This window comes from Phascolarctos cinereus, unplaced genomic scaffold, assembly GCF_003287225.1.
Source record: "Phascolarctos cinereus isolate Bilbo 61053 unplaced genomic scaffold, phaCin_HiC Scaffold_2;HRSCAF=192, whole genome shotgun sequence".
Classification (NCBI taxonomy): Eukaryota; Metazoa; Chordata; class Mammalia; order Diprotodontia; family Phascolarctidae; genus Phascolarctos; species Phascolarctos cinereus.
Window position 1 is genome coordinate 381435773 of NW_027555625.1, and position 25482 is coordinate 381461254.

The 25482-nt window shown below is 40.8% G+C and overlaps 1 long non-coding RNA gene across 1 annotated transcript; it reads right to left on the bottom strand.

Moving 5' to 3' along the window:
* Positions 1-550: 550 nt before the first annotated feature.
* Positions 551-23689, bottom strand: LOC110192901 (uncharacterized). The gene is made up of 3 exons (XR_002320306.1): positions 23574-23689; positions 1392-1611; positions 551-619 (listed from the first exon to the last, which is right to left on the bottom strand). It is a non-coding gene; the product is annotated as an uncharacterized LOC110192901 (long non-coding RNA).
* Between the last annotated feature and the right edge of the window lie 1793 nt (positions 23690-25482).

Below are 25482 nucleotides of genomic sequence, written 5' to 3' on the forward strand. Positions count from 1 at the left end.
GTTAGGAACCTAACCTGATGGGTTTTCTCCTTTTGAAATCTTCCACTCTCCCTTTTATCACTATGTCCCATTTTGACTTCTTGTGGAATCTGTTTATGGGATTTTATTAAGCCTCGGCAGTTATCAGGGAGATTTAATATAATCTCTTTCAATGGCCTTCTGCCAGTGTTTTGTATTATGCTCTTGTCAAATATTTTTGTTTTGTTTTTAGAAATCTGGAGGGAGGCATGAACATATCTAAATTTCTGATGTGAATATTCATAAACATTGTTAAGGATAGCTAGGTGGTGCAGTGGATAGCGTACCTGGCCTGGAATCAGGAAGACCTGAATTCAAATCCAGCCTCAGACACTTCCTAACTGTGTGACCCCGGGAAAGTCACTTACCCCTGTTTGTCTCTGTTTCCTCATCTGTCAAATGAACTGGAAAAGGAACTGGCAAACCACTCCAATATCTTGGCCAAAAAAAAAAAAGAAACCCAAATGGGGTTACGAAGGGTCAGATGTGACGGAAATGACTGAATAGCAAACATTGTTAGTTTCTTGGTACATTTATTTTGGCTGTTGGTGGAATATAAGACGTGAAGAGCACTTGATGATAATCCAGAATGATGTTGTCCCTGGAAGGAAAGGCATTTCCTGAAGTGAATTTTCAGTCCTCTCTCTGCTGCCCAACGTAAATTCATGGAGCACTGATTAGGAACCTGGTCAAATATCAGTTTGGGGGTGACCTAGTTAGTGCCTACTGATTAACCTTACTATTTAGAATCATTATAGCTTAGAAACCCAACTCACTCTTTCAGGATGCTACCTCTCCTATTCTTCTCCCCCTCCTACCCATGCAATCTTCACATTATAATTAGCTTTATTCCTGCCAAATATTAATCAGACTTGTATGTAACCTGCAAACATAAAAGCTCTTTACCCCCCTCCTTTAACAGAGAGGTGATGGATCACCTGTATAATACTTGGGGTCAAACATATACCAGTGTGTTGATTCATTTTGATTCATTATACTTCTTTGTTACAAGGTAGGGCTGTGGGGGTGGGAGAAAGAGCCACGGGAAGTGATTTTTTTTTAAAAAAAACAAACATCAATAAAACATTTAGTTTTTAAAAGTAGCATTTAAGTCCATGCTTCTTTGACTGTTTCCCAAGTGTTGCTATGTCTTAGTTTCAGGAATTTTGACAAATTTTAACCTGACCTTTATGGATTAACTTTGACTGTCAAGTAAGATAACCCAATGATGTTTTATTTCTTAGTCTTTGTTATGGGCCCCAACCTGTACCATATGATGATTGTACTCTCAGGTCAGTGCTAGAGCTACCTGCATCCCAACACGGACAGCTTTTATATTTACTTTTAGAGGTTTCTCCAAAACAAATACTCACAGGGAGCCAGTACAACATTTTATGTTAAGCTCTAAGCTAACATATTCATTTCCCTGGGTTACTGGCCTCTTTGTGGCTTCAGAGGGTGAAACTTTCAAGCTCTTAACAAGTGGTTTAGGACAGAAAAGAATTCAACGTTGTTTTGCTTTCCGCTTCTCCGTTGACATCATCGGCCACTCTGTTTATTCTCACTCCCCTTCAACCCACAGCTCAGCAGGAACTGGAAAAGAAGGTGATTTGTGGTGGCCTGGTTAACATCAAGCTTATCCACCAGGACAGGTCTCTAAAGCTGCAATCTGAAAATATTCCCTGCCATCGAAAAGGTGAGAGCTATTTAGCTGGCAAGCTTTAGGGAGACGGCAATCAAGAGAAACAATGCTGAGCACACAGGATAGGAATTAGGGAAAGGCCCAGCAAGCAGGCAGAATGAAAAAACTCAGCAGTTTTCCTCATTTTCCCCCTGGACTGGATCGCAGGATCAGACAAAACAGGAAGAGACCTTAGAAATCATCTAGTCCAACATTGCCAATTTACAGAGGAGTAAACTGAAACCCCGAGAGGTGAAGTACCTTCACAGGGGACAATTCAGACCTGTGGTCTTCTGATTCCAAATCCAGCATTGTTCCACTCTTTATAATGAGTCTTCCTTTACTAGAAGTACTCTGACTTTTCAGAAAATTAACCCACCTGTACTCAAATGGAACTAAAACCCATTACAACACCAAAGACAAATGATTTGGAATTATTTGTGACCCTAATTAATTGGGTTCTTTGGATATGCTTGGACGTGTTTATCTTCCCTTAGACAAGATAAGTCCTTGAAGAGCAAGGATCCTGGCTCCTGTGTCAGTGATATTCTGCTATAGCATCCGGCACAACAGCACAAAAAGTGTAACGTGGGAACTAGAAAAAATGCTGAATGCTTGGCAAGATCGAGGGGATGAAGGAATGGAAAATACGTCGCCTATTGCGTAATACCCAAATATGTACTTTGATCATTTTCCTCATTCTTTTGCAAGTCATATTATAATTTTGAGTAGAGATCAGTTCACTCAATTGCTACCTACTTTTCCATCCATTCTATATTGCTCCGTGTTAAGAGTATTTTTTGTCGCAGATTTCTTTTGTTTTAAGTATTGGTTTCCCAGCAGATGGTGCCATTTCCAGGGGCTAAGTAGTCCACTGTAAAAAGCCAGCCAGTGACCTAAAAGCAGAGCAAGCATTTCCCTACTTCCCAATTTCCTGCATCATCATGATAAATAATAAGTTTCAATGTATACTTTTGGCATAGTAAAAATGTATGATAATGGCTCTAAAAAGCATCTGAACGAAAATCTTTTGGCATGGGGGTAACTAGGTGACTCAGTGGATAGAGTGCTGAGCCTGGAGTCTGGAAGACCTAAATTGAAATCTGGCCTCAGACACTGTGTGATGCTAGGTAAGTCACTTAATCCTGTTGGCCTCAGTTTCCTCATCTGTAAAATGAGCTGGAGAAGGAAATGGCGAACCATTCCAGTATCTTTGCCAAGAAAATCCCAAATGGGGGCATGAAGAGTCAGACCTGACTGAAAAATGAACAAAATGGATGACAACAGATTTAGGGGGTGTCCCAACAAAAGCTACACCATGTTAAAGAAACCTAAGGTTTGTCACCCCAAGGTAACTAGAACCATCAAAATTACCATTTCTTGGGGCAGCTAGGTGGCTCAGGAAATAGAGCACCGGCCCTGAAGTCAGGAGGACCGGAGTTCAAATCCGGCCTCAGACCAAATACTTGACATTTACTAGCTGTGTGACCCTGGACAAGTCACTTAACCCTAATTGCCTAAAAGTAAAAAAAAAATAAATAAATTACCATTTCTTTATTTAAAAAGAGACCTTTATAGACATTCTCAGAACCCACGATAAACAGATTAAACATTTATAGGAATAGTTTTGGAAGGAACAAACCTCACTACCCCGATAGTAAAGACTAATATTTGTTGTTGTTCAGTCATATCCAACTCTTTGTTACCTCTTTCAGGGTTTTGTTTGTTTGTTTGTTTGGGTTTTTTTTGGCAAAGATACTGGAGTGGTTTGCCATTTCCTTCTCCAGCTCACATTTTACAGATGAGAAAACTAAGGCAACAGGGTTAAGTGACTTGACCAGCATCACACAGCTGGTAAGTGTCTGAGGCCGGATTTGAACTCAGGGAAAGAACCTACTTGTACAAAAATATTTATAGCAGGCTTTTGTTGCTGCTGGTGGTGTTGTTGTTATAGCAGAGAACTGGAAACTAAGGAGATTATCTTGAGTAATACCTAAACAAGTGATAATGTATGAATGTAATGGAATATTATTTTGCCATAAGAAAGGGCCAGTTTCAGCGAAACCTGGACTTACATGAAATGATACAGAGGAAGTAAGTGGAACGCAAAGAACACTTTATACAATAGCAACAATATTTTCAAGAAAAATAATCTTGAAAGCTTTAAGAATATGAATCAATGCAATCACCAACCACGATCTCAGAGTACCTGTGATGAAACCATAACCACTTCCTGACTCAAAGGTAATGGACTCCTAAGGTGTAGAATGAGATAAACATTATTGTACATGGCCAATGTGAATATTTGTTTTGCTTTAACTGTGTGCATTTGTTATAATGGTTTTGCAGTTTTCAGTTTGGAACTGGGGCAAGGAGAAGGGAAACTAGGGGGAGGGTTGCCCAAAAAGAGAAAAGAGTAAGAAAAGAAAAGAGGGTCATTGAAGCATTTTTTAAAATGTGTTCCTCAGAGGAACTTTGGAAGTTGTGTGTTGAAGTAATTATATTCTTAAAAGGAAAAACAAGCTGTACTAAAGAAAGATTCACAGTGTCATATACAATGCTCCTTTTATGTCCAACTTTGTGTATTGAAAGGCTAATTTTATTGTGTGTTTATTACATTCACAATGAAGACAAGATCTTAAAAAAGCAGCAACAAATGTTTGCTCGGAGTCCACAGGAAAAATGATTGAAAGGGTCTGCATGGGTCATGGCAAATTCATCATGTGCAACACAAAGCATGTGATTGCCTGGTGTTTTGTATATATAAGCAGATAGCATTAAAAAGACCAACCTCTCATGCTTCCTAGTAGGGCAGAGACACCCTGGGCTTCACTGTTAAGGCTCACAGTTCCAAGTTTAGCCCTGCTAGGTTTATCTGCCCTTTTTGGAGGTGGGGCCAATGCGGTCAAGAACACCAAAAACGGCAACAGGGCTTGCTCACCGAGATCTTTAGCCTCTCCTGGAGTGCCAGTGAGTGATACCTGACACCCAAGTCCACCCTCGTGATATAGGACCTCTGTGTAAGTGACCATGTGGTGTAAAAGTATAATATCTTGGACATTGGAGTCAAGAAAACCTGTTTTCCAATCCTACCTCTGAAACTGCCAGCTGACCATGGGCAAGTCACTTACCTTCTCTGAGCCTCGGCTTCCTCATATGTAAAATGGGAGTAATATATGTGCATCTACATCTAGGTTGTGAAGCTCAAAGAAGACAATGTGCATAAAGGGCTTTCAAAACATTAAATTTGTATGGATAGGCTAGTTATTATTACTGATGTTGCAAAACAAAAGAAGACTAGGTTGTGGAGGCTAAGTACTTTCTTTTTTTAAATATAAGATCAAAACTAATGCACGTTCATAGTCTTACATACTGTGTCCAGAGCACTGTGCTAGACACTGAGCAAGACAAAATGCCTGTCTTCAAGGCACTTACAGTTTAGCATGTGCTTCAGTTGGTCAATAAACATTTATTAAGTATCTACGATGTCAGGCACTATGCTAAGTGGCAGGTATACAAAGAGAGGCAGAAGACAGTCCCTGCCCTCCAGGAGCTCATGATCTAATGGAGGAGATAACAAACAAACATGTACAAACTAGCTATGCACAGGATAAATAGAAAATAATCAACAGAGGGAAGGTACTAGAATTAAGAGCCATCAGAAAAGGCTCCCTGTAAAAGATGGGACTTCAGTTGGGACTTAAAGGAAACCAGAGAAATCAGTAGGCAGAGATGAGGAGAGACAGCATTCTAGGCATGGGGGACAAACAGAGAAAATGTCTGGAGCTGAGAGACGGGAGGGTCTTGTTTGTGGAACAGCCAGAAGGCCAGGGTGACTGGATCAAAGAGAAAAGGGGGGCGGTTCGCCTGGCAGCTAGGTTATGAAGGGCTTTGAATGCCAAACAGTTTTTGCATCTGCTCCTGGAGGCAATAGAAAGCCACTAAAGTTTATTGAGTAGGGGGTGACATGATTGGACCTGTGTTTTAGGAAAATCATGTTAGTGGCTGAATGGAGAATGGATTAGAGTGGGGAGAGGCAAGCAGACCCACCAGCAGGCTATCGCAGTAGTCCAGGCCTGAGGTAATGAGGGCCTGCTCTAGAATGGTGGCAGTGTCAGAGGAGAGAAGGGGGTATATTTGAGAGATGTTACAAAGATAAAATCGACTGGACTTGGCAACAGATTGGATTTGGGCTAGCCTATATCCCTGTGTTAATATCTTCTTTTTTATGTAAAATTACATGAAGTTCAGCTATTGGTCTGTGTATACTATTGTAATCACTGTGTATTATTTGTCAAGTATATTTTTTCTCTATTTTGTGTCAATGCTACAAGGTAAGTAAACAGAGTTCATTGAAAGTTTTTAATTTAATAGCTAACTCTTAATTATCCATCCCAAAGGAAGGGAGACATGCTATGAATAATCCCCAAATAATTTGTACAAGACTCCATACAAGGATGAACCATTTACTTTTTCCTTTCAATAAAATGGTCTCTTTTTCCATCTTGCTTAGACTATTAGAATTATTTTGATTTTCCATAGTGCCTCTCTAAAAGTAGATACTTAATAAATGTCTGTTGAACTGGGATAATCACTTGATGGTGGGTGGAGTTGGACTGGGAGAAACCAACCTTGGATTAAAAATCCACTTATTTTGGGGATGGGCCTCAACTCTTGCCTTTCCATGGTTTGACAGTTGGTCCCTGAGTATAGTGTCTGTTAATTAGACTTGGGATACAGCCACAATAATATCGTGTTTTCACTTATGAACAATGACAAGCTTAAAAAATAGTATTTTCTTATGTTTGATGTCTTCTTTCCGTTTTCATCCTTAAATGCTCTCAGGATGACTTAGCTTAGGCTATCTTCAGGCTTTCTTTAAATTAGCTTTAGCCTCCATTGCTTTCTCTGCTTTATAAGGCAATATGGCTCATAATCTCATATCATCTTTCTTGGTAAGATATTACAAACAAGTTTATATTTTAAAATTGCGTTACCTTTGACCATTATTTTCCTCTCCTTGACAGTTATGTAGATGTCTTCTAACCAAGGCTCTTTTCAGACTTTTTTGGTGCAATTGATTTATGTTGGCTAAATTTATGCATAAAGTTATTATAATTGATGTTAATGTCTTCTATCCATTATCAATTTGTACATATTGCAATTACATGCAGTTTTCTTTATGCAAAAGCCTTTGACCTTAAATGGTTACTGAAGGTGAAAAGACATGTTCAAGGACAAACCAAGCCCATTTGCCTCACAAGAATGGGAATCAAATTGCTATTCAGAGTATAGCCTTTCTATGAGCCACCAGATGGCACTATAGCTACCAGCCAAGTACTCTCACTCATAGGCAAAGGTAAGCAGTCTACCTGGATTACTGTGCCAATGCCAGGAAGCACTCACAGCTTCCTCCTACCTGCCCAGGATCTAGAGTACATCAGTTCAGGGTCTAAAATGAAAAGGTCATTAGCATATAATATTTCATAAGTCTATCACAATTGCCTCAACCCCCATTTCCATTCCTGCCTCCTTCCCCATGCAAACTCCCATTCTAGATTAGAGTACATTTACTTAATTGAATTGGCTACATCATGACTAGAGGTCCTGCTGCTTAGCATTTGAGTAGCTATAATCAGCATCCTCTCCTCCTTTTCCCACCTTTAGCTAGGTATTCCCAGGTGTACTCAAATGACCTTTCCAGCTTTCCTTTCAAAGTCAATGAGAGAAAGTGGAGAACTGTCCATCTGAAAGGCCACTCTTAATTCTTGCTTTCTGGTAATCAGGTCAGAGAACTCAAGTTTAGAAACCATCTTGGGTGTCTCCCAGGCACATCCATGGCTGTAGCTCATTGCACACTCCCTGGAATCTTAGTGTGAAGACTTTGTTCTCTGCTTTTGGCATGGCTCACTACTATGCATGTCGTCCATATATCTGCAGCCTCACCAGCAGTTCAAAAGCTGCTAGCTGCTAGCTAACCTATGGAGGTCCAGGAGAGGTGACTTCCCTGATTTCACAGGTGGGATGACCTTTTCCCACCTGGAATTACCCCATTGCAGGCACACTATCCATGCTATGGTGCCTTCCAGAGTGCTTGTCATGGTTGCCATAAAGTAGGCAATTACTTTTGTGCTGAAAGACCCATCTGAATTAAAGGCATTTGAAGTAATTCCATTTATATCAATCCCCAAAGCTACCCAAGTCACAGATACTTCCAGTCTCACTGGCCTTCCAGTTGGGAAAAAATATAAGGGAATGCTAAATAAAGGAAAAACTGAGCTGGGAAGGCATTGCATTCATTTATAACATATAATATATTTGTGTGTTCAAGTGTATATGGTTGTATGTGTGTATATATATAAATGTGTATCTATATACACATACATACATATATATATATGTATAAATATATATGTGGCACTAACTCCATTGGCTTCCCACAGCCTGAAGTCCAGGTATATTACATTTCATCCCTACTTCAGAGTTTTCCAGTACCCTTAAAAGAAATGGGGGCATAGGAGGGTCTAGGCTCTGACCCTATCCATGGTATGCCTTAATTTTAGGGGGTGGATACCCTGTACTCCAGTTCAATTTAGTCACTAATAGACAAATTGGGTTTTACAAAGATATATTTACTTCAATAGTATAATCACAAATAAACAAACTTACTCTAGAACATGTAGGGCTTAATCCCCCTCCCCACTTCACATCACCTCTCTGGGGAAAAGATGAGGTTCATAGCTTAGTTTCTCTCTCTCTCTCTCTCTCTCTCTCTCTCTCTCTCTCTCTCTCTCTCTCTCTCTCTCTCTCTCTCTTAACACACATATACATACATATATACTCACATGTATATATGCATGCATATACATATGTATATTTACATACATGTATATCTCCTCTTGGTATTCTCAGTTAATAAATCTAGCTGCCTTTTTTCAGTTCTCCTCTAAAAGTGACCACTCTGTAGTCTATGACACTGTTGGCCACCATACCTTCCTAGGTAATATCTTTCTTTGGCTTCCATAACTTCTGTCTTTCTTGGTTCTCCTTCTACCTTTCTGACCAGACCTCAGTTTACTTTGCTGAGTCATCATCTATATCCTGCCTACAAAGTATGGTAGCCTTCCATATTTCTGTTCTGAGGCTTTTATCTTCTCGCTCTTTCCACCCTCTTTTGGTGACTTCGTCTGATCCATGGGTCTAATGGCCATTTCTTTACAAAAAACTCCCAGATCTATACATCTAGGCCTGCTCTTGCTTTTGAGCTCCAGTTCCTATTCATTTTCTGCCTTGGATATATCCATCTGGATTCCCTGTAGGCATCTCAAATTCCTATGTCCAAAGTGGAATTCATTATTTTCACAGTTAAATTTTTCAGTCCTCCAAACAGCCTTATTTCTGTGATGGGCACCACGATCTTTCTAATTATCTGAGTTCACAGATCTTGAGTCACTCTTAATTCTTGCTTCCTCTCTACTCACATGACCATCAAAATATTTCAGATCTCCTCACTTATTACTTGAATTGCTGAGACAACCTTCTAATTAGACTCCTGGAGAACATTGTATGCAATAACAGCAACATTGTACAAAGATCAGCTGCAAATGACTCAGCTATTCTCAGTAATACAGTGATCCAAGACAAATCTGAAGGACCTATGATAAAAAATGCTATCCATCTCCAGAGCAAGAACTGAGAGTCTGAATGCAGATTGAAGCACACTTTTTCTTTGTTCTCTTTATTTTTCTTGATTTTCTTGTCTACGTTTTCTTTCACAACATGATTAACAAGGAAATATGTTTTGCATGACTGCATGTGTATAACCGATATCAAATTGCTTGCCTTCTCAATGAGGGTGGGAGGGTTGGGAAGGAAGGAGAGAATCTGGAACTCAAACATTTTGAAAAATGAATGTTAAAAATTGTTTCTACATGTAATTGGGGAAAAATAAAATATTAAATTCTAATTTTAAAAAAGAGCACAGCAAAAAAAAGCCCCATAATTGGACTCCTAGCTTCCAGTTTCTCTTCTCTCCAAAAACCATCCTTTACACAGCTGTCAATTATCTTCCTAAAGCACAAGTCTGGGCATGTCACCCCTTTGTTCAAGAATTTTCAGTGGCTCTTTATTGTCTCTAGAAGAAAAAACTTCAGGTTGGCATTTAAAGTTCACAGTTTGGCTCTTGGCTTATTCCACATGATTCCTCTTCACATGCTCTCCATCCTAGTCAAATTGATTCACTGACCCTGGCACTCCATTCCTAATGTCTGTGCCTTCATACGTCCTGGTTGTTTTCCATGTCGGAAATGCACATCCTCCTCTTCTGCCTCTTAGAATCCCTAGCTTCCTTCAAGGCTCAGCTTGTATGTCACTTCCTATGAGAAGCCTTCTTTGATTCCTTTCCCTTTCCCTCCTCAAATGATCATACAAGTACTCATACATTTACATACTGTATTCTTCAAATAGAATTTAAGTATGTTGAAGGTAAGACTAAACAACTGGATGGCACTATGGAGAGACCGTGGGTTTGGATTCTGGAAGACCTGAACTCAAATCCTTCTTCAGAAACTTAGTTGTATAACCCTAGGCACGTTGTTTATCTCAGTTTCCTTAGCTGTAAAAGAGAGATGACAAGAGCACCTAGTCACAGAGTTGCTGTGAAGACTGAATGAGATAATGTGTAAAGCACATACTAGCTAGTATCACTTCCATCATTATTATTTTCATCCCCAGTGCCTAACACAGTACCTGGAACATGGTTAGCACGTAATAAATGCTTGATTGTCTGGGTTGCAAGCTACAAGATGATCTGTAGGACTGAGCTCCTCTCCCTCATGTTGATGTCCCAGGGCTTTTGCTTCCGCGTTCCCTACTCCTAATTCAGAACACCTCTCCTATCTCTAGTTCCAGGTTACACAGCTGAATATTCTCTCCTTCCTTGGCTGCCATGATGCCGCTCTTCTTGTTTCTCTTCCCACCCATATGTCTCTGCCTTCTCATCCATCTGCAGCCTGCTAAGCATGGGCATCTCCCAAGGCTGTGTCTTGGCCTGCCTTTTCTTCTCTTTCCACACTTTCTGCTTGGTAACCTCATCTGCTCCCATAGGTTCAATTATCTCCAAAAAAAAAAAAATGACTTCCACATCTACATATCCCGCCCAAATCTCTCCCAAGAATTCCAATTTCACATCACTAACTGCCTGCCAGACGTCTCCAAGTAGATGCCCTGTAGGCATCTCAAATTGAATACATTCAAAACAGAATTTTTTACCTCCTCCTCAAAACCACCCCTCCTCCAAACATTCCTGTTTCTGTTGAGGACCACACCATATTTCTAGCCACTCAAGTTCAGAATCATGTCATCATTGTCTCCTTCCTCTCTCACACCCCCTCATACCCAATCAGTTGCCAACTATTACCTCTCGTATCTGCCCCCTTCCCTCCATTCAAACAATGACTCTCATAGTTCAGACTCTCATCTCCTCTCTCCTGAACTATTGCAAAAGCCTCTGAATTGATCTCCCTGCTTCCAGTCTCCCTTCTCTCCAATCCATCCTCCATATGGCATCCAAATTAATATTCTTAAGACACAGATCTAAGCATGTAACTTCTGTGCTCAAAAATCTTTAGCAGAGCCAAAAGAAAATCTTTAGTAGCACCTATTGGTCATAAGACAAAATACAAAACCCTAAGCCTAGAATGAGTGAATAAAGGGGAAAGTATTTCTCAAGTGCTTACTGTGTGATATGATTAGAAAAATCAAGGCTGTCCCTGCTGTCAAGGAGCCCACATTCTTTTTTTTTAATTTAATATTTTATTCCCCGATTCATGTAAAAAAAACAATTTCAACATTCTTTTTTCAAATCTTGAGTTTCAAATTTTCTCCCTCCTTCCCCTCCCTCCCATTGAGAAGGCAAACAATTTGACATATGTTATACATATGTAGTCACGCAAAACACAATTCCATGGTTATTCATGCTGTGAAAGAAAACACAAACAAAAAAAAATAAAGTAAAGAAAAAGCATCTTCAATCTGCATTCAGACTCCACAAGTTCTTTCTCTGGAGATAGATAATGGAGCTCATATTCTAGTAGGAGAGGACAACAACATTTGAAGGTTTTAACAGTAAGTCGGATGGAAAAGCCCTGTGATCCCATAGATTACTGCAGGAGAGTGGATGGTAATGCATATTTTTTCATGTCATTTCCATTGGCCATATCTATTTCTGATGGCGAAGCATTTGGGGGTGCCAAGAACTTTGGTGGCAAGAACTTTCTTTCTAAATCTTCCGTTAGAGCCCTAGAGCCCTGGAATTAGGAGGATCTGAGTTCAAATCTGGTCTCATATACTTACTAGCTGTGTGTCCCTGGGCAAGTAACTTAATCTTGATTGCCTCAAAAAAAAAAAGGACATATCTTATTAATCCTTTTCATGTTGTCTATGTTCCTGAACAACTGCCCCAAACATGACATGAGATCTCCTATCCCCATTCCTTCACCCAAGTCTGAACGTCCTTCCCTCTCATTTCTGCCTCTCATAATCTATAACTTTTCCAACAGCTCTGGTGCTACTTCCTCGGCCAAGCCTTGTTTGACCCTACTCATTGCTAATGTTTTCTCCATCTTAAATCACCTTGAATTTATTTGCCTACATACAGGTGCCATATTCATCCAGTAGAATGTATCTCCCTACATATACATACACATATGTGCATACATATTAATTTACATTTGCACATGGACCTATGCATGTTTACAGACACATGCATATATTCATTTAGTGCTTAAGTGCCTTCTATGGTCAGGGCACTGTGTTTGGTGCCAGGGAAAATACAGAGTATAGATAAGACAGGGTTCCTATCTTCCTAGAGTTTATAGGCTCTGACAAAATAACTATAATACAGAATATTTTTTAAAATAACTATAATTTATTATATTAATATATGCATGTGTTATATATGTAACGTATAATACAAAAGTAACTATAATACATAATAATTATATTAGAAAGTTTTGAAACAAAAGGCTATAAAAGGTCCACTGGAAAGGTCATTACCAAAGAAGGAGTTCAGGGAAGGCTTCTTGGAGGAAATGGCATTTGAATTGGGTTTTAAATAACATAAACAGAGATAGGGAGGGAGCATAGTGCAGCCATAGTGAAGACTGTGAGCAAAGAAGCAGGAGTAAAAAGTACTTTGGGTATCCTGGTAAAGGAGAGTGGCCCATCGAATGGATGGGGCCATTTAATAAACATTTCTTAAGCACCTACTATGTTCCAGGCACTGGGCTAAGCATTCAGGATGCAAAGAAAGGCAAAAGACGATCCCTGGTCTCACATAGCTCACAGTTTAATGGGGGAGGCAACATGCAAATAACCATGTACAAACAAGACACGGACAGGATAAACTGAGAATAACAGACGGAAGGAAGGCACTGGCATTAAAGGGGGATCAGGAAAGGTTTCTATGTTATACAGTAGATTAGTATGACGCTAGGGAGGGCCTTTGCCTCCATAAGGCAAAGGAGACAATTATAAAGATTGCCAGAGTTGAGGAATGATCTCACCGTGGCCTGCACCAGAGCAGCACAGACTGAGGAGGACGTTGATGGTACTGACGCGTTATTAACGCGGGGCTGGGACAGCTCCCCTCTTCCACTGGGCCAGGAGCGTACACCCTGCCCCCCATGTGCTTCTGGATCCTTCACTGCTCTCTCCTCTCACCTGCTGGGGAGGTCTGCCTAATAAACCTTTTAGAAGAGTCCCTGGTTTCCCTTAATAAAAAGTTGCTTGTTATCTGCCTACCCAGTGTGAATTCTGTTTGGCAAAGAATCACCCACGGTCAGCATTTTTACAGAGCAGCAGGAGAGATCCCGTGCAGGCAGACCCCTTTGTGAGTTCTCACTAAGGCTCTCCCCTTCCAAACCATCCTTTCTCATTTAGTTTGATTTCCTACTAAATCCTAACAAACAGCAGCCCTCCCATCCAGCCACAGAGAGAAAAAATTGGGCTGAGTTGCCAGGAAGTTTTAGATCCCCACGACCACTTCTACTTTTGTTCGGGCTGTGTAATTCAGGACCAGTCTTTTTTGTTGTTTAGTTGTTTTTCAGTCATGTCCAACTCTTCGTGATACCTTCTGGGGGTTTTTCTTGGCAAAGATACTGGAGTGGTTTGCCATTTCCTTCTCCAGCTCATTTTACAGATGATGAAACTGAGGCAAACAGGGTTAAGTGACTGGCCCAGGGTCACACAGCTAGTACGTGTCTGAGGCTGGATTTGAACTCAGGTCTTCCTGACTCCAGGCCCAGCACTCTATCCACTGAACCACCTACTGCCCTGGGATCAGTCTTAGGGAGGACCAAAGAATTGCAGAGTCAAAAAGCAAAATATATACAAGCTAAATACATGGAAATGGAAAATGCAACAAGGAAAGAACCATGTAAAGTTTTGACTGTGTCATTTGCCCTTGCTCAAAGAACTTCAGTGGCTCCCTCTTGCCTATGGGATCAAATAAAAACTTTTTTTTGTACCAAATGTTTCAATGGTATAGCGAACTACTAGTGAGTAGTGCCACACAGATTGACAGTTACTTTGCACTTAATGGTTTTAAACGATTGCCTTGGGGGTGGGGGTGGGGGGAATGGCAAGTTAAATGATTTGTCCACAGTCACCTGGCTAATGTATATCAGAGTGAGACCTTAAACCCTTTCTTCCTGACTTGCTCCTTAGCCTAGTATTTGGGCCTTCCACAATCTAGAAGCAACCCACCTTTCTAGCCTGTTTCTGTTACCCCTCTTCACACACTCTATTACAACAAAAGTGGGTGGCTAGACATCCTCTTGCCTCTTCTCACCTCTGTGCATTTTTACAGGCCTCCATGCATGGGTGTGCTGAAGCCAGCTCCAAAAGACTCATTACTACTCATTGCTAATGTTTTGTCTGCCTCAAATCACCTCGAATTTATTTACCTACATACAGGTGTCATATTCACCCAGTAGAATGGCTAAGTGTTAAATTTTCAGTGTGAGCCTTTACACCTGGGAAATCATCAAGGGCTATAAATCAGGGCTTGATGGACTGTTTTGTTGATTGTGTAGACCAGGTCTAGACTGTGGCCTTCTATGTCCTTGGGTCCAGCCTTTTGAGTGAGTCCAAGTTTCACGAAACAAATCCTGTTATTAAGGTGATTTGTTCTGTGAAGTTTGGATTCAGTCAAAGGGCTGCAGCTGAGGCCCTAGAAGGCCACATGTGACTCAAGGCTGCAGGTTCCCCATCCCTAGTCTAGACCTAAGAAAATACTTATAATGCATATTGAATTAAAAATGTGTCAGAAAATACATTGTTTGGGGTAAGGGAGGAAAATGGAGCTGGGTTGTTAAACATTTACCAGCATTCCCCTACCTCTCTCCCTACAGACCATTTGCTCTGAACTTCAACCTGTTAGAGGCTGCTACAAGGCTCAGTGAATAGAACACTGGGTCTACAGTAAGGAAGACCCGAGTTCAAAAGTAACTACAGATACTTACTAGTTGTTTGGCTCTGGGCAAGTCACTTAACCTCTGTTTGCCTCAATTTCCTCAACTGTAAAAGGAAGCTAATAAGAGCACCTACCTCCCAGAGTTGTTTTGTTTCACATTTTTCTCTTCTTTTCAAACTCAGCCCAGGTGCCAAGTCCTCCATGAAGACTTCCCTGATTCCCTCAGGAAAAAAAGTCACCTTTCCCTACTCAGATTTTCCTAAGGCACCGACTGGCTCTTTCTTTTGTCCATTTCATATCCAACTAGGGGTATGCTGGTAAATATTTAACAACCACCCTTGGGGAAAATGTACACATAACATGTTTTAAAATTTTAATTTGCATTATTAACATTTTCTCCAGCAGTTTCTTAAGTCTAGACGTCAACAAAATAATAAATCAAGGGACAGCTAAGTGGTGCAGCAGATAGAGCACCAGCCCTGGAGTCAGGAGGGCATTCAAATCCGGCCTCAGACACATAACACTAGCTGTGTGACCCTGGACAAATCACTTAATCCTTGATTGCCTCAAAAAAGAAAAGAAAAAAACAATAATAAATCAACCCCTGACTTGTAACTTTTGTTGATTTCCCAAGTATAAATACTCACACTGAAAATTTAACAAGAGGCTCTTCTCAGCCTCTCCAGAACACCCCACATTCCATCTTGTATTAGGCCATCTATGTTCATATTCTATTTCCCCTGGCTTGGTTATAAGCCTCTAGAGGACATGACTCTTTTTTTTTTCACTTTTGTGTCCCTAGTTCCTTGCATATAGCAAACACTTCATAAATGTTTGTGGTTACATCGAAGTTGAGATAAGTAGGGAATGAAGTCGTTTGCTTGGCTTCTTAACAAGATACTGCAAGTGGAGCCAGCCAGGCTTCCTCATCCTTCCTCCCTTGTGCTTCTCATCTGGGCTCATTCATTGTCACGGTCAGGCTGTTGTCTGGTCCAGGGAATGAAGGAGAGAAGTACAAAGATGAATAGCCTGAGACAGCCTTAGAAAGAGCACTGTGTTCTGCCAAGTAGGCTCCCACTGACAATAAAGATGGATTGAATAGCTGGGGAAATGAGGGGGGGAAAATCAATCAACTCAGCGCTTTCCTATCCTGTTCTCAGCACTCCTGCTAAGAGCTGTTTCTGTGCCTGTGATCAAAACTACAGAAATAAACAGAACAGACAAACATTTCATTTGTTTTTTTCTCTTACTTCTTCTTCTCCCTTGGCTTTCAAAAGTCCAACAGAACAATAATGACCACTGTAAGCCTTCTGATTAGAAAAAAAGAATAATCCTCCTGAACTACTACAATTTAGACATGACTCCCCTGCTCCAGAATCTTCAATGACTCCCCACTGCCTATAAAGTTCAGATTTCTTAGCCTTGACATTCAGAGTTCACAGTCCATCTTCCACTTCCTTTTTTTCTTTCTTCCTCAGTCTTTTCTTGCCATTCACCAACAATAAACACTCTGCTCTCACCAGGCCACTCATCTCTCCCACTGCTGCTGAACACACAGTGTGTTTCAGCATCCGTGTCTCTGAATCAGACTTAGGCTGCCATTGATGTGAAGGGTAAAGGGGAAACAGCTGGGTTGTACAGAAGGAATGAGTGGGTATAGAATGCAAAGCAAGATTTGATCGTGGGAACCTGGAAAGAGTGGGTGGAAAGTGAGTGAGAAGAGGATTTAGTAAGAGCGGATGGGAGAGAGTCGATGACTCCCGGAGCAATAAGGCAAATATAGAGATATGGAACCTTTATCCATGAAGGACCAAGGGCTCTAATGTTCCCTTAACGTAATATGTATACCAGCACAGGAAAGCAGGGAGAGGCTATCGTAGATCTGGTTTCATACTACTTATCTAAATCAGGGATTTTCTGAGATCTTCTTAGGCTATTTGGGGAAGAGGGATACATAATGACTTTCTGTGCAGGACCCAGGATTGTGAGTGACAGTTTGTTAACACTTTGTTTACACTTGTAAGACTAGACCGATTTGCACATAGATATAGATGCATATTTATGTATGTATTTATATTGGCTATGTGACCCTTGGCAAATCACTTAACCTCTAAGTGTTCCCCAAGTCACTCTCTAAGACTGTAGGTTGTAGAGAAGGTGCCAACCTGAACTGGTGGAGAGTGTTTCCTCAACTGGGAGTTCCTTATATCAATGAAATCACAAGGCAATGCTCATATTTACAGTGGAGATTAGCTGAAAGAGAATTGATCAGTGTCAACTCATCATTACTAACTACCATTAAAAACAACTCAAAACACACATCCAACTCACAACCGGTCACTGTCATCTTTATATAGGTAAGTACACACACATCATTTTTAAAAATAGTTTGTAAGCTCTTTTAAGCTAGGGATTATGTATTATTAAAGGATCATAGGATTGGGGACTGGCAGAGCCCTTAGAAAGTGTCCATTCCTGTCCACTCAATTTACTGATGAGTAAACTGAAGGCTAGAGGAGTGAAATGATTTTCCCAAGGTCACTCAAGTGATAAGTAACAGAACTGGGATTCACATCGAGGGCCCTTTCCACTATTCAACCACGCATTTTACTTGGAGAGTGTAATCTTCAAAAATACTTCAGAAGTGCTCCAGAATCACTGGCTCTAGATTAGTATGGGTCGTCAGAAATCTTTTGGTCCAACACTACCCTGAGTAAGAGCCCCTCCTCCAGTATCTTCTATAGAGAATGCTGACAATACTGGCATCTTTTATATGGAAACATATAAAACATTATGATGCAGAAATAGCTGTGGCCAAGATTAACTGATTCCTGCAGCCATCATTTCCCAAGCTAAGCTGGCCATGTAACACTTTGGGGATTAAAATATGTTGATAGAACCCAGAAATGCTGGTCCAAGGGGGATTCTAGAATACCTCTAGGAGAAAGGGAAATGTGGAACAAGATAGAGGACAGTTAAGATTATCTTAGGCTGAAATATTTCCATATGCAAAGTATATTTCATATTTAATATTTTAAAGAGGTAAAAAAAAAGTAACATCAAGATTCTCATGGAATTATGTGTTTCACATGGGACCAGGGTTCTACATAATTCAGTTTGGGAAATGCTGCCCTAGATAAGTTTAACTGGGCCACACAATTTTACTTCTGCACAAGCTTGGTTATCAGTAAGAATTCAAGTGTCTGCATGGGACACTTAGCATTGTTAATGGGTCACTTGTATACGTTTAGTAAATGGGCCCATCCAAGCCATCAGGGATCTTATCTTGCCATCTAACCAAGCTTATGGTTAGTTGTAGAATGTCTCAGAACCGAGGGGGTTTGTTAATAGCCACACATGTAATTAAAATTTTTTAAATTATTTTGAAACAAAGGATTGAGGGAAAGGGTTCTATTTAGCTGAGGTTCTACCTGACTTTTTCTTACTTCCCCATACTCCTATTTGTTTGCACGGGAGACCCAAAAGCTCTTAGGCTGAAGTAAAATTGAGATAACCCAGTTTCTTTGTTGGAGCCAACTCTCCCCTCACAAAAGGATTTGATGGCACAAGATTCCCAAAAGAGATTAAACAGGAGCTACAGAGGATTTCTGACTCCAAGTCAGATAAAGGCCTGGGACAGAGACATTGTCCCCGATAAGCAGGAGAGCAAGGATCAAAGATTAAATGCCAAATAGCTCTGTTAGCTGGCTAGATATTTTGTGTACCAAAAGGACTTTATCTCTTGAGGCAAGGCTTTCCTAAATAAAATAATTAAGCTAAATTCAGAAAACTGACAGACCTTTCTTTATAGGGAAAAAAGCAGCTAGGGCTTGTCCTCCCACTAAAAGAATTAAAGTTTAAACCTCTAGGCTATAAGCTGAAATACAGAATACACAGACTACTCCCCCTCTTATGAGGAAGAGAAGCTTTGGATTCTATCTAAAGCTAGATGCTAGAAAAAGAGAGAACCCTGTATGCAGCAGAGTAATGCCTAACAATGGCCATGAGAAAAGCGGAGCTTTGCCTAGTAGAAGCTACACACCATAGGAGATCAACCAGGAGAAGGTTCTGTTGAGAGCAGCTCAGTGACATCACCAGAGACCTTCATCATCAGAGACCTTCAGTATTAGAGGAGGATGCTCCCTTCCAATCATGTATCTGGCGACATGTATCCCCTACATATGTGTCTCTCTACACAGGATCCTTCAGCATGTTGAATCTTCTAATTGATTATATATTTGTGGGAGAGCAAACCCCAGTTATATCAGGAAAACGTTTGCCACTTTTCTTATTGTGCTATTTAATGAAATGCCTTTGCTGTGATTTTGTAGTTTCATCCTCCAGCTGACTGATAAAGGCAAACATGCAGAGGTTACTTGTGAGTTATGATTTTTCATAAGCTCATCGACAAAGAACTGGAAGGAATCTCAGAGGCCATCCTCCAAGCCCCTCATTTTACAGATTTTGAGTGGAAATTGACCCACAGAGTACCAGGAATGTGAGGTGGTGGGTCTGGGGAAGGACCCACATGTGAGTTGAGGTGCAATTACATTACACATTGAAATACAGCAAGCTAGAGTTTCACTGGAGAGGCAAAATAGGTCAGGGTTAGTATTGCTGGCCTAGAAAATTCAGATAGTGTTAATCAGAGAAAGCTTCCTGAAGGCAGATGATTTAGTATTTAGGATTTTTCAGTATTTCAATGCCTGTGCTGCATTTACTTGTCCGTCAGTTCAGTCTGTATCCCTCCATATTATTCCATAATTTTCTCCATCACCATATCACAGTTTCTTTCTTTCTCCTTTTCTTATGGAAGACATCTTATTTTAGTTGATGTTTTACATGAGCTGTTTTACAGTTTGCTAATTGCTTTAAGTATGCTATTTCATTCAGGACAATCCTATGATGTAGATGCTATTATTATCCTCATTTTACTGATGAGCACACTGAGATTTAGAGAGGTTATATGCCTGGTCCATGGTCACAGAGCTCTTACTTACAGTTTTGATAATCTTGACCTGGTTTCAAGGCTCAATCACTTTGATGGCATCGTTGCTATTTTTCTGTCTACATAATCTTGTCAAATTCTGGAATTATGTCTGATATGTCCTTGTTGACTGTTCCATGGCCTCTGTTCCGTTCTTTGATGCCTCTAAGGATCTCTTAATTTCTGTGGTGTTGTTGTTTGCTAAGCCCTCGATCTTTTTCTTCATCTTTCTGCCCTTTTTGGTTGTGGAGGTTTCTTTCCGGTTTGTCAGCATTTCCCAAGGTTTTCTCTTTCTTTCTTCCTCTGCTTATATTTCCTTGGCAGCCTAGTTACTTCACTGCTTTCTTGTATTACAAGATTTTTTTCATCCATTTGAGAATCAGCAAAGTATAAAATAATAATAATAATATGTATATAATAATAATAAATAATATAATATAACAGCATAATATAGATGTATGTGTATATGAAGAGAGAGAAAGAGAAAGAGAGGAAGGAAGGAAGGAAGGAAGGAAAGAAGGAAGGAAGGAAGGAAGGAAGGAAGGAAGGAAGGAAGGAAGGAGGGAAGGAAGCAAGGAAGGAAAGAAAGAGAGAGAGAGAGAGAGAGAGAGAGAGAGAGCCAACCTCAAAACCAGTCAGATACAGGTAATCCCACTTCTGACACATACTGGCTATATGACCCTGGGTGAATCATTTCAGCTCTCAGTGCTCTAGGCAGTTCTTTAAGACTCTGAGTTTCAAGGAAGTGCCAATCTGCATTAGTAGAAGGAGTTTCACCCTCTAGGAGCTCCCAGTGCAAATGAGATCACATCTAGTCCCCATCCTTTAGGGTCTGGGGGGTGGGTTTATTTTTTTCTTAATTATTTTTCCAGCTTTCTTTTGCTTTTCTTCTGTTATTAGAGTCCACATTTCTTCCTGGCCTCTCTGTGGTTGCTATTTAGAGTTAATGTGGAGGGGAGCTCTGCTGTGGCTACTCATTCCTCTATGTTCTGGAAGTCTCCTTGGCAGTGTTAATTCGATAAAGGAAAAGTCATAGTCCTGGAGCAGGACGGATTCCAAGGAAGGGAAGGCCTTTGTAGGGAGCTTTGGGTACTATAAGAGATCCAGAGAAATCATACCCCAGGAGCCAGAAGCAGATATTACTTAACTCTTTCTAAGTCCCGCAGCCATTCCAATCCAGCGGCAAGCCCCTCTCTACCCCCAAATTAGGAGAATCACTCTCATTCTTTCCCACCTCTAGGATCTATAACAGTCTCTGTTAACAGTCTCTGTCTCTGTCTCACTCTGTCTCTTCTCTCTCTCTCTCTCTTGCTCTCGTTCTTCCTCTCACTCTCACTCTCATTCTCCCCACCTCTAGTTCATCTGGTGCTAAGAGCTAACTTTGTGCTAAAATATAGAAAAACTTGAAGATGATTCACTGGATGGCCCCAGAAGAACTAGATAGATGAGGCACGCCAAGCAGAAGATGTGGGTGAGAATACTTTACATTCCATGGGCTACCAAGGACCTTAGGGAGAAATTATTATTTATACTGCAGCTGTCTTCCATCTATGCTGCTCCTCTGTGGCTGGTGCCACCCCAAACTCCTACCTCAGACTGCCCCTCCAGCTCCTATGCCAGAGTCTGGGCTTCATGAATAATGAGAATTTATCATGTCTAACTTGGGCAGCCAAGGTGGTGCAGTGAATAGAGTGCCAGGCCTGGAGTAAGGAAGACCCCACTTTCCCGAATTAAAATCTAGCCTCAGACATTTACTAGCTGGGTGACCCTGGGCAAGTCACTTAACCCTATTTGCCTCAGTTTCCTCATCTGTAAAATGAGCTGGAGAAGGAAATGGCAAACCACTCCAGTATCTTTGCCAATAAAACCTCAAATGGGGTCACAGAGCTGGACATGACTGAAACAACTGAACAACTATGTCTAACCAGCCCTTTCCCCACTAAGCTGCACTCTGGTCACCTTCCCACCATGCCAATGCACTCTAGATACAGATATCTGGACACTCACGGTTTCCTAATCACTACGATGTCATCCCTCCATGCCAGGCTTGTGTCCTGGACTCCTCATCTGTTTCCTCTTCCTGTCCAGGTAATCTGGAGTATACTTGGATGACAAAACCCCTGCACCATATGTTTAAAGGTAACTTCAGGCACATATACACCTCACTCTGGCTCTGCTGCTTTGCTACAATCAGCTTTACCACTGCCTTCTTCCATCAGGACCTCCTTCTTCCTGTCCTACTCAGGAAGAATTTAGTCCAGATCTGGTATCAAATACTTATTAGCTGTATAATCTTGGGTAAGTCAATCAACCTCTATCTGCCTCAGTTTCCTCAATCATAAAATGGCGATAATCGTAGCACCTACCTCCCAGGGCTGTTGTGAGGATCTAATGAGATAATGTTTGTAAAGCACTTAGCACAGTACCTGGCACATAGTAGGTGCTTGTTTCCTTCGGCACATAATAGGTGCTTGTTTCCCTCCTTCCTTGCTTGCTACTCATAATTCAGGCAGTCCTTCAGATGAGTGATGAGGAGGCATATACAAAAGACAATCTCTTGGAGCCTCCAAGAAGAGTCAAGTTTGTCCCTTTGTGACCTCTTCTCTACTTCGACTAGCTATTAAAAACCCAGTGGTAGGCCATCCATCTCTCTGGACAATTGGACTATCAAAAATGGTGGTTCTGAAGGTCATCACAACCAAACCCCACCACTGCACCCTACCCTTACAACTAATTATATCTATCACTACTGTCTAGTCACCCCAGGAACAAGGAACTCATAGATAATAGATTTTAGAGCTAGAAAGGACAGATGTATTCCAAACTACCATGTAGGCTTGAAGATTAGTGTACCTGATGATTCCTAATATTTGAATGAATCCATGCTGTGAAGATCCACCTTGAAAAGAACAAATCCAGTTTGTTCACTTTACCTCTACTGCCTAACCCCCATAGGGAATACACAGCATCATCTCCCAGAGTGATGCCCAGTAACCTGAATTCCATCTATTCAGTTCATAGCATCACAGAATCACAGATCTAGAGTGAGAAGGGAATTCAGAGGTCATCTAGTCCAACCTACTCATTTTACAGATGAGGAAACTGAGACCTAATGAGGTTAGATGGCTTGCCCAAAGTTACACAGGCAGTGTGGACCAGAAGTAAGCTGTGAAGCCAGGTTCTCAACCCTCAGAGCCAGTGGTCTTCCCATTGTGCCATGCTGAACAGCTCTCTAAGTTTGCCATTTGGCTCACACTTCTCTGGCAGAGGAGTTTGAGAGTTATTTGTCTTCTTATCAAAAGCACTCCTTGTGGTTGAACTGTAGTTGGAAAGGAAAAGCATTGGTTCTGGTCCAGAAAGGGAGCAAATTACCAACAGATGAGAAGATCAACCATGTTTTTATTATTACTCACCTGGAGATCATTGAGTACGGATTACAGGGATGCAGGAATAGACTAGATGTGCCTCTTCTGTGACCTAAGGTTCTGAAGTAACAATAGCAGCTCACAATGGCTAGTGTGCAGTCTTCTACAAGTCTAACAAAAAATGAAATGTCATTTTATTAATTAACACTCAAGGAGGTAAAACTTATTTACAACTCATCCACCAGTTGATAGTATACAGCCTAGTTAATGGTCTTATCCAGGTCTCTCTGACACATGTTCTAGAGGTCTTCCCCACTACATATGTATAAGCCTCATATTCCTAACAAGCCAGAGAAGAAAGCAACCCTCCCCTGATTGTGTTCTGAATTCTAGCCTAGAGATTGATATTAAATATAGCTCAAAAATATAAAAATGTTAAAAAAAAATTCTATGGCTTTCCTCTTCATCTGGGAGATTTCCTGCCTCAGTCTCAACACTCTATTTTTACATTAAACCTGCAGGCAACTTACATAGTTTGCTTAACAAGAATAAAGTATATGTAAAATAGCCTAAGAATGGCTGCTTAAACCTATCCCAGACCATAGGCAGGCATAGCACAATTCACTAAGATGGGCACTCAAGGAATTTGGTTTAATTTTTTTTTAGATGGACATTCATTGACCATTCATAAAGGATGCTAACTTTATTCATCAAACTAAAGAAACTAAAATGAAACTAACTTAATTTTAAGATTTAAAATTTGCTTTAAAAATACAAACTTTCAAAAAGTGACCGAAAATACTAACTTTTTTTGAGACATTATGCTATGTTTGGGCACCTCCAAAATGAAAGCCTATGTTGCAGACCCTTTTCTTATACCCTCAGGTCATGGAAATGAGGTGAGGGAGTGTTACTGGCATCTAAGGCCCAATTCCATGTCCTAGACTAGAACATTGAGGTGAAGGAGGGGGGAGAGTGAATAAATCTCCTAGCTTTCTCAGTAGCCACTGAGGTTTTCAGAAGCTTTCCCAGCTAATCAGAACATTCGTATTTGCCTCTTCATATGCTGGTTCCTGATTGGATGCTCTAGTTCCTGGTCCAATCCCAGCTCCCCATGGAGACTGTAGTCCAGCCCACAAGGTTCTCTCCAAAGTTCTTGGTGTCAAGAGTGGGAGTAGTAAAAGCTTTTTTTCTTCCATGTCTAGGAAAGAATGGATGACAAAAAGTCTCTCACAAAGACCAAGGAAGAGAAAATGGGTAACTCTAGGCACTTTCATGCCCATGCCCATGTTCTACCATTTTCCTGGTATCTCAACAACCTATTTCTCTTTGTTTAGAATTTCCAATAGAAGGATAGAAAGGAGAAATGGATAAAACTCTTGTTACAACTCTCCTTAGGTCATTATTATCATCACTTCTGGGCCCCGGGTGAAAGCAATAAAAATAATTAAAATATATAAGGCAATGTAGGCAGCCAATGGCACAATAGATAGCACTGGACCCAGAGTCAGGAAGACCTGGGTTCAAATCCTGCCTTAAGACAGGTGCGAGTTGCATGATCTTGGCCTCGTCACTTAACCTCTGTTTGCCTCCGTTTCCTCAATTATAAAATGGGGATGATAATGGCACCTGTGTCCCAGGGTGGTTGTGAGGCTAAAAGGGATAATATTTAAAAAACCACTTAGCACACTGGATAAGAAATTAAGTATTAGATCAACGGAATTAATTAGGCACATGATATGCAGGAGAAAATGAACACAGTAATGTAGCATCCAGTAAACCTGAATATCTCAGCTGTTGGGGCAAGAACTAACTAACTGCTGGGAAACGCGAAAAGCAGTCTGGCAGAAACTAGACAGAGACCAACACCTCACATGATATATCAAGATAAGCTCAAAATGGGCGCAGGCTTTAGGTATAAAAGGTGACATTATAAGCAAATTAAGGGAACGTGGAA